Source organism: Haliaeetus albicilla, chromosome 13, assembly GCF_947461875.1.
Source record: "Haliaeetus albicilla chromosome 13, bHalAlb1.1, whole genome shotgun sequence".
Lineage (NCBI taxonomy): Eukaryota > Metazoa > Chordata > Aves > Accipitriformes > Accipitridae > Haliaeetus > Haliaeetus albicilla.
In genome coordinates this window covers 22254147-22263406 of record NC_091495.1, presented here as the reverse complement: position 1 = coordinate 22263406, position 9260 = coordinate 22254147, and the positions used below count along the sequence as shown (strand labels likewise).

The 9260-nt window shown below is 61.5% G+C and overlaps 1 protein-coding gene across 3 annotated transcripts in view; it reads left to right on the top strand.

The window, feature by feature from the left end:
* Positions 1-157: 157 nt before the first annotated feature.
* Positions 158-9260, top strand: part of LOC104324659 (heat shock protein HSP 90-beta) — a 42380-nt gene continuing 33277 nt past the window's right edge. Inside the window, exon 1 of one of the 3 annotated variants that reach the window (XM_069800405.1) lies at positions 158-342. The gene's annotated coding sequence lies outside the window, so the exon portion shown is untranslated. Of the gene's footprint in view, positions 343-6537; positions 6755-9260 lie in introns of those variants that run through there. The other 2 variants (XM_069800404.1, XM_069800408.1) reach the window with 2 other exon arrangements.

Genomic DNA, 9260 nt, shown 5'->3' with positions numbered 1-9260 from the left:
CCCCAGCCTCCCCTCTCTCCTTCCCCGCACTGGCGCTTGGCCCCTCTGCAACCCGCTGACGAATCCCGCTTGCAGTTCCTATGGCAGAAGCCACTTCCCCCCCCTCCCCCCCGCTAATCCGCCCGTGCATGCAGCCTCCACCTGCTGAGCCAGCGGGAGCCGTGCTCAGCCAGCCCCAGCCAGCGCCGGGGCTCTGAAACCTGCTGGCTGGAGAGCCCGTGGGGCAGTGGAGCCTCCGGACCCCGGTCCTGCTGCCACAGGAAACCCCGACCCCACTTGGCACCAGGCAGCGAGGCGGCTGTAGGCAGCATCAGCTGGCACGGGGAGAGCTGAGCCCTCAAGGTAAGGGAAGGGTGCAGGCAGGGGGCTGAGCAGAGCAAGTGCTGTCCCTGCTGTGCCTTGTTCCCCCACGTACCAGGGAGGGGGTCCGGCTCCAAGCTCCCCTCTGCTGACCCGACGACTTGCCCCCCTATTTTGGCTGCGTGGCAGTCCTGCTGCAAGGTCACCCTGCAGCTGGGGCCCTATGCTGAGCTCCCGGAGCCATCACCCACTGCCTCTCTCCCCCACCCCGGGAGGGCAGAGGGCTGGGACCCCAACCGGGACCCAGAGCTTTCCGGTCCTGTGGCTGCAAGGAGGGTTCGGAGCCTGGCCCTGCTGCGGCGGGGGGGGAGTGAAAGCAGGGAGCAGCAGTGGTGGGGCTGGCTGCTAGCACCCTGGCTTCCTTACCTGGGCAAACTCGCAGCACAGCAATGCCCTCCTCCCCGGGGCAGGGATCCCCGGGGCAGGGTCCCCGGAGGGCGCAGGGGCAGGAGGGGCAGCCATCTGCTCCAGGAGGAGGGGAGGCACGGGGGAAAGCCAGAGCACGGGGCATCCCTGTGCCGGCGCTGCGGCAGCGGGGCGACCTCAGCAGCATCCCTCTCGCAGCAGCGGGTGCTGCAGCTGGGGGACCCGGGGCAGAGCGGGGTGCGAGGCGGGGTTAGGCAGGGGTGGGAGCACCGGGCTGCAGTGCCGGCGGCACCGGGGCCGGCCCTGGGCTGGGGCTGAGGGCTGTCCGGCACCCGTCTGCGCTCTGTCCTTGACGTGGCAGGCAGCGCGCTAGGACCTGGCGAGCCCCGGGCAGGCATTGCTGGCAGCCCTTTGCCTGAACGGTGCAGGATCCTGCCTTGTCAGCCAGCAGCACCGCGGGAAGGAGCCTGCCAGCTCCGGGAAAAAACATGTAAGCAAGCGTTGCTGCGCCCCAGGCCACAGCGGGCCGGGCAGGAGCTCGCTGCGCTGCGTCCCACGGGCTGGGACGCAGGCCTGGGGACTGCCGCCGCAGGCCGTAAACAGGGCACGGGGTTAAGGGCTGGTGTCTGCTGCCACAGGACTGGGTGGGTGCTGGGGCAGAGCGCGGACCCCAGAAGCGACGGTGGCAGCGCTCTGCTCCGGGGAAACCTTTGCACCCATCCAGTGGCAGTGCAGGGCAGCTGGGGTTGGGGTGCTGTGGGGGTGGCAGGCTGTCCGATGGATGCTTTGACCCCAACACGCTCAGCCCCACACTCCTGCCTGTACTGGGTGGTGCTGCCTTCTCCTCCCCCTCTGGGACCCCCCACAGGACTGGGCAGGGGACCTGTCCCGGGAGATATGGCTGGCACCAGGACAGTGCCATGAGGCAGCAAACGCCTCCCCCCCACCCCCCAGCACCAGCCAGCTGGGTACAGTGTTTGGCTAGCCTGTCTGTGAGGATGTCACCCCAGGACTGGCACGGCCACTTCTTACTGCCCCTGTCACCCTCTTGTGTCAGTTCCAGCCTTCCCTGCCCTGCCAGTCCCATATGTTCCTACATGGCCCCAGGGGTGCCTGCATCTCAGGGGACACTGCTGGGGAGCTCTCCCTGTTCCTGGAGGCCCTGGGGCTGTGCGACCCCTCCCCTCCCTGCTAGGGCTTCTTCTGCAGCACTGTCTGCCTCTTGCATGTCCTTTGTCCCCGTAGCCGGGCACTCTCCCATGACCCTTTCCATTTGTAGGTTGACCGCTGGGAGCTGGGAGCCCGCCCTCCACCCTTGCACCATTTCGCATGTAGCTCGTTCCCCCCCAGGCACCATGCCCCAGCTGCCCTTGGTGTGATTTGGCCTGGTGCAGAGGTCCCAGCTGCCCGCAGGGCCTGAGGCTTAGCCTGAGGCTTGTTTGCAGGAGCCTGACCTCACGTGCAGGGGAGAGAGATGAAGGTACAGGCAGTGTAGGGTTCATGGCATGGCCCTTGCTCCCACATTTGTGGTGCGTCTCAAGGTCAGGGTGCTGATCTGCTGCCCCGGTAAAGGTCTCATGTAAGAAGTGAGAAAAGAGGGTCCCCACCGTTGCTCACTGTCCCTCTCCCTCCTGTGCCCTGGTGCTGCCTTGGGGAAGGAGCAGGTGCTGTAGGGGCTGCGATGGATGGGGAAAGGTAGGGAGCAAGGGAAGCTGACACAGCCAGGTGGTAAGAGATAGTGAAGTTCATCTGTCACGGTCCCTAGGCCTGTGCAGATAAGATGATGGAAGACGCGGTACAGGATCATGGCCACGTGCTGCTGCTGGCCTGCTTGTGCTGCACCGGCTGTCTCGTACACAGACATATAAGGAGCCCTGCTCCCTGCCAGGAGCAGCTGGAGCGTCCTTGAAGGGGAGTTGGGCGGCACTGGGAGCTGCCACCAGCAACGAGCCACTCCAGGGCTTACCAGGAAGCCAGGCTTTCGTGGAGCTCTTTTTCTTCTCGAGAAGCATGGCTTTTTGCAGGGATCCCAGCACTTCCATGACTGCAGCTACAAAGCAGGGCCAGCAGCAGCACTGCTGGACACCACATGGCAGCTCAGCCCTGCTGTGAAGCTTCCCAGCTCTGTCATCCCAGGACACTGCACTAGCGACAGACAGGTGAGGCTTTTCCACCTGCTTGCACCCACTGGAGATGGCAGGTCCTGTGGGGAGAGTGGAGAAGGCAGGGAGCAGATGATGCCTGCAGCTCCTCCTCAGAAGGGGGTTCTTCATGGGAAGCCAGCCACTGCTGTTGTCAGGGCTGACTTTCCCTTTCTGGCTTGCCAGAAAGGAGATTTACTGGGTCGTGGTGTTAGCAGAGCAGGCCACGTTTCCCCAGAGACTGTCTGTGAGTCCCTATCAGCTGAGGATGTACGTGTCAAGTCAGCCTCAGGCCATGAGCCCCTGGGAAGGTAGCGCCAGGAGCCCTTCTTAGCCCTGAGGCACAGGCAGTGGCAGAAGGATGCTCCTGGCTGCCTTATAGCCCAGGGCTGTGGGGAGAAGCAGGCAAGCTGCCTTCTCAGGAGTGAGCTACGCTGAGGAGGCATGCCTCGTGCTTTTCCCCATGCCGTCCTGTCCCATCCCACCCCACCCCTGTGAGACTCGGGGCTCTCAGAGGCCCAGCCAGGACCCCTTTCTCTGCGGCCTGCAGTTGAGCTGCAAGCACAGCCCCGCAGGGCAGGTATTGTGCTCAGGGTGTCTGTTGCTGTGTTGTGTCCTCATATGATTCTTCCTTCAGCAGGACCCTGAAGTCTGCTTCCTAACACTATCCCTGCCCTTCTGCATGGTATGTTACCTACAGGCAAACGCTGTCCTCCTCTGTTACACTGCCTTCAAACTAAGAGCTGGAGCTTCTGCCCTTGGACTTCCCTGCTTACCTCCCCAGATTTCCTGGCTCTCGCTCATCTCCAGCCCCCCTCTGCGGCACAGCCGTGGGTTAGCATAGCACACACGACAAGCCCTCCGAATCGCTGCCTACACTTTGGGGTGCCTGGTCCTGCTTTGCGTCCACAGCTCCCGATGCCGGTGGTTGCCCCCATCTCCCTGCTCCAGCCCACTGCCTCCTCATCCTCATGGTGGGCCTGGGGTCCCTCGCCTGCCCTTCCCTAGCCCCCTGCCCGAGGGGCGGCTTGGGACGCTTCCCGGCTCGCAAAGGCCAGATCCTCTCCCACCAGCCATCAGCTCCCCACTGTCGGGAGCACGCCACTGTTGCCGCTTTCCCACCCTCCCTCCCGCATGCCGCGGAGCCACTTAAGCCTGTAGGGCGGCTGAGCCCTTCCCCGTGGGCCGCCCCTGCTCCCCGGTCACGGGAGGGGGCCCGCAGCTGCCGGCTGCCCTCCCGGGGGCCGCCGTGCCCGCCGCAAGGGGGTGCTGCGCCGCGCTGCCGCCAGCAGGGGGCAGCAGCGGCCCGCGCGCCTCCCAGCGATGAGTTTGTGGGTGCTCTGCCGCCGCGCCGGCGGGGGGCGGCGTCCCAGCGAAGCCCCCAGCAGAGCCCCTCTCGGGGTCCGGCGGCTTTGCAGCGAGGGCCGGCAAGGGGCCAGAAGCCGGTGCCTCCCCTCCAGGGACAGCCAAACTCTGCCAGGGTCCCCCCTGGCGGCATGAGCACGAGGCACGGCAGGCTCCCGGCGGCGTCCCCCAGTCCCACGCGTGAGGGGCGCAGGACCCCCCCGGAGGGTTTCCTTCTCCCTGGGCCGTGTTAGCGCATCCTCTGGCCACAGATGGACGCTCGGCTTTGCAGAGGGGCTGAGGGAGGGGGCGCAGTCCAAGCGATGTGATACCTGCCGGCCGGGCTGCCGGCCACGGGTTCGGCCTGCCCTTCTTTTGGTATTTCATGGTTGTGCTCCGCCGGGTGGCCTGGGGGCCGCGTTTCAGCTTGGGAACATGCGGAAGCGTGACTGGCAAGGAGGGGAAACGATGAACGGCTGGTACTGTTGGAAGCTGTGGGAAAGGGCCCTCCTGGAGACCTCCCTGGGGAATGTTTGGGAGCATTCAGCCACAGCTCCACTGCTGATTCACCCAAGGGGAAAAGCATGACAGGACGGGCTTAGTCTCCAAACAGGATTTAGTCAGCCATGCCAGACGTTTGCACAGAGCTGAATTCCTCCACGCCAGCCAGCGACTGTTGGGCCAGGCACAGACCGGGGCCAGCATAGCCATGAGAGTTCCTGGGGCTGTGTTTGGAGCCCTCCTCTCTGCAGGTGGCCATGTGCCATGGTCCCCAAGATGCCAGTGGCCATGGAGCTGGCTGGCTGGGAGAGCAGGCAGGCACCTTCCCCGTGCCCTGCTGTGCAGGGTGTGCAGCCTCCGGCCGCAGCGGCACTCCCTGAGAGCTGGAGCATGGCTCTGCCCACTGCCACCAAGGTGTCTGGGGAAGGCTGATGGGGAGCCATGGCTTCAGACTATCCCTCAGGCCTGGGATTCAGCCATCCCCCAGCAAGGCTTATTCTGCCTTTTAGATGGTGCTTGGAGATCCAGGGAGCCACTGGGCACCTGGCTTCACTAGGGCATGGATGGGCTTTGTGGGGGAAAGCAGGACCACACAGCAGCTGCCACCCCCCTTCCTCCTGCCAGGGTCCCTTGTTCCCAGCTGCCTGCGGCTCCCCGTGGTGTTTTACGAGGGTGGCTGGGTGCCAGCCGGCTCCTTCCTCAATGGCTCTGCTCCGTCACGCCAAGGAGCGGGATGTGCCCCCGGCACTGCTTCAATGGGCCGGATGACCCCGATTATAGTGTGGCTCCCTCCACCCAAGCCAGCTCCATCCTCTGCCAAGGACATGGCGTGAGACCACGACAGGATGACAGGGTGCTCAGCATGGCCCTTGCCCTGGGGCTGCCATTTCTGAATGTTGCAGAGGGTTCCTGCCTGCTGCTGTGCCAGGGGTTAACCCTGGCTCTCTGGTAGCTGTGGGAGCCTGCACTATGTGTCTTGAGTTTACCCAGGTCTCAGCTTGTCCTCTGGCAGGTGGAAACTGCCTCCTGCAGGGGTAACATTTCACCCTTGGCCGGTGGCTCCATGGCTGTCATTCAGTAACTAGCCACCCAGCAACTTCGGGGCTAATTGGTGTCATTAGGCAGTAAATGCTTGTAAGAATAAGCAAATGGGCAGCTGGAGCTGAGGAGAGGGTAGCAGCAGTGCAGGGAGGGAGGGAAGATATGCGGGGTGTGGGGAGGGAGGCAGAGGGATGGGGATGGAGGAGGGAGGGATCGCTGTGGGAAGGATCTTGCCCAGGAGGTGGCAGAGATGGGAGACACTCAGCAGTGGCTTGGGCAGAGGGGTTTATGTCCCACTCCCCAGCCTGCCAGCTGCGAGATGCCCCGTGTCCCAAAAATGCTGCTGCCCCACGGGGCACCAAGCCCTCCCCTCTGGCAGTCTGAGAGGGGCTGGAGCTTGACTGGACCCCACTGCCCACACCAGCCCCTGGGAGCCTTGTGGGTGCCACGGGCCCCTTGCTGAGCTGTGCCTGCCCAGCGGACAATGGGGTTTGTTTCTGCTTGCCCAGCTGGAAAACACCCACGTCCCCACGACCAGGCTGGAGGCACTCGGGGCCAAGGCCCTTCCCTGCCACATCTCTGGGATGTTTGCTCACTGGAGCTGCAAGTGCTTTGGGGGTAACCGTGTCACCTCGTTGCATCTCGGTATTACCAGTGAGGGGGGATGCTGAGTGTTGGGAGGTGGTGGGGCCGATCCACAGCAAGTGCCTCCCTCTCCCCTGCCTCTCCTTGCAGGTTTTCACCCAGGGCTGCTCCTCTGCTGGCAGTGAGCTCCTGCTGCCCTCAGCCCACTAGTGAAGGAGTCACAGGCAGCTGCCTGACTTTATCCTGGCAGGTTGGGTCGTGCGAGGAAGCAGAGGCACGGTGGCGCGCTGGAGATCTGCTTGGCTCCCTGCGAGTGGTGACGTGCCCAGCTGGATCTCCGTGTCATAGGCAGAGCTCAGAAGGGGATCGCAGCCCGCTCCTTCCCCACCTGGTCCCAGCCAGGCTCAGGCCATCAGGTGAGCATCACCTCCGCCCTGCCACTTCTCATCCTGAAATGCAGGGCAGGGCACCGAGGTCCCAGGGGGTCACAGTCAGGAGCCCCACAAGCAATGACTGGAGAACCCCCACCCCAAAAAGGGCCTGCCAGCCAGGACCCTGCTCTGGGGTCAGCCAGGGCCAGTGAGGGAACAGCAAAACTAAAATGGTCCCTGAGCCATTCGCTGATCTCAGCAACAGGCTGAGATGCTTTGTTGAGTACCAAAGCATCCAGGATCATTGCAGTCTCATTATAACTGGATTCCAAGGAGCCTGCAGTGGGTTTTTTTCCCCCATTGGCTAATAGGTTAATAACCTGCTGGCACTTGACAGAGGTCCAGTATCTTCTGTGTTTCCCTCCATGTGACTGATTAAAATGCCTCTTCTCCCCCTTTCCCAACCCGGCTGTGCTCCGCTGCCTTGTCACACGTGCAGAGAATCGGATATGGCTGCTAATCTTCTTGCCACCCCACTCCTGCCTGCCTGCTCTGCCTTTTAAACACATTGGCTCTCTGTTTCTCTGCTCCGTGGCACTGAGGGCCAGTGCAGAGGCTCTCTGAGCTGAGCCGCCCATGCCTTCCCCTGGGATGGGGTGGGCAGCGCCCGATGGAGGGAAACGCTGTCGCCATGAGTCATGCTTGCAAAGGGAAGGGCGGTTTTGCAGTGGAAAGGGCAGTTGGACAGCATGCAGCCCTCCGACCTCAGCCCTGCTGCAGACTGATGGCCTGCCCGTGCCTCAGTTTCCCCTGCCCCTAGCACAGGCACATTAGAGGGAAAGGGAAAATCTCATTGTAGAGGAGGGCTGGCGGGTTAATTAATGTACAGTTGCAAAGTGCTTGCAAATCTCCAAGGAAAATGGTCAATACGGGTGCCAAGTGTAAAGGATCCTGAAAATACTAAGTGCCTGCAAATGCTGCCTTGCTCCTCAGGCCCTAGAACTCAAATATTGCCCAAGAGGCACGGAAAATATTCCTTCAGGTCATATGCTGCATTACCCACAGCCTGGAATAAATCTCCCTTTTTGTTCTTGCTTTCCAAACCAGCTGTTTGTTTGCTTTCCCCTTTTGGATTTCATTGCTTTAGTTGAAGCAGGGAATTGCTGCAAAGGCGGGGGGGGAAGTGGCTTTTGTGAAAGGTTTGGCAGCAAGCTCTTTGAAGGGAGAGCACTTGCCAGTTTGTTCTGCCTGTTACAGACTAGCATTGAGCAGAGCCTACAAATTGGGCTCCAGGTGACGGCCTTGCAATGCCTGCAGTGCACGTTTGTGGTTTCAGAAAGAAAACTCAAAGGGCTGGGCAGCTTGAGCCCCATCGGCATGTCCTGGGGAGTGTGTCCATGGGACTCATGGCCTTATGTAAAGGAGAGGCTTCGCTGGCTGCCTTGCTCCGGGAAAGCAGGACTCTGCATTCTCCCTTTGCTCTGGGGAGCGCAGCAATCTGCCAACAGCAGCAGCGTATTTTGGCACCATGCTGCTGCTCTGGGGATGGAGAGGGTGGAAGAGCAACAAGCCCCTGGGCCTTGCTCAAGGCTGCCTTTTCTCCTTGCCCAAATTACACAGGGGGAAAACATCTAGCTTTGTGTGTCGTACTGGTGTCCTACAGTGGTGGGCCCAGTACCAGTACTGGGCAAAGCACCAGCTGTTTCCAGTTTGGAGCAGAAACTGTTTCCGCAGCTGTTTGCTTCTTCTGGGAGGCTTGTTATTATACTTGGAAAGGCGAAGACGATAACATGAGAGTCACTTGGGAGCAGAAGGCTCCGCAAAGGCAACGCATCCTGTCAAGGTGAAGCAAGGCAGCTTGGCCCTTCAGCAAGGGCTCGTGTTTGCGGGGCAATGAGTGAGTTGTCACTGGCGGTGTGATTTGTCACCTTCCCTCACAGAAGAGGTGTCGTCCCCCTGAGACCACGTGCCAGAGTTGGCATCACACAGCCCAAGGACTGTGCATCACTCTTGAGGATGAACATATGCTCCCCAGGGGGCTGAAGTGCCTCTCCTGAGATGAGACCCATGGGTGAAATCTATTCTGTCATGCACCAGCCAGGGCTGGATTTTAATGGGCACTCTCTCCCAGCCTTAGCCTTCCTCTCTCCATGGTGTCTTGCTCGCTCTGGGTCTCCTGCTTGCGCCAAGGAAGGTATCGTTAGAACCCATCCTGCAAGTTGGTAGTGGGTGGGTGCACAGGTCTGTGCAGAGAAGCAGCCCGCAGCCCGTGCTCTGCTTAGAAGCTGGAAGCTGCCTTTCTTCTTGCCTCCCCTCGGGCATATCTGCTGGCCTCCTGTCTGCCTGCCGTCGCTGGTGGCTGCAACGCTGTTCAGCGTTAATGGATTTCAAACTGCCTGTCTCCACTGAGAGACATCTCTATTGAGAGATGTTGATTCCAGTGCTTGGGAGTGGCTGTGCAGACAGGACCAGAGCTGTGAATTAGAGAGCGTTTAATCCCGTACTTTGGGGATGGTAAATTCTACGTGCCCTGCTGAAAGCCTGGGGTGAG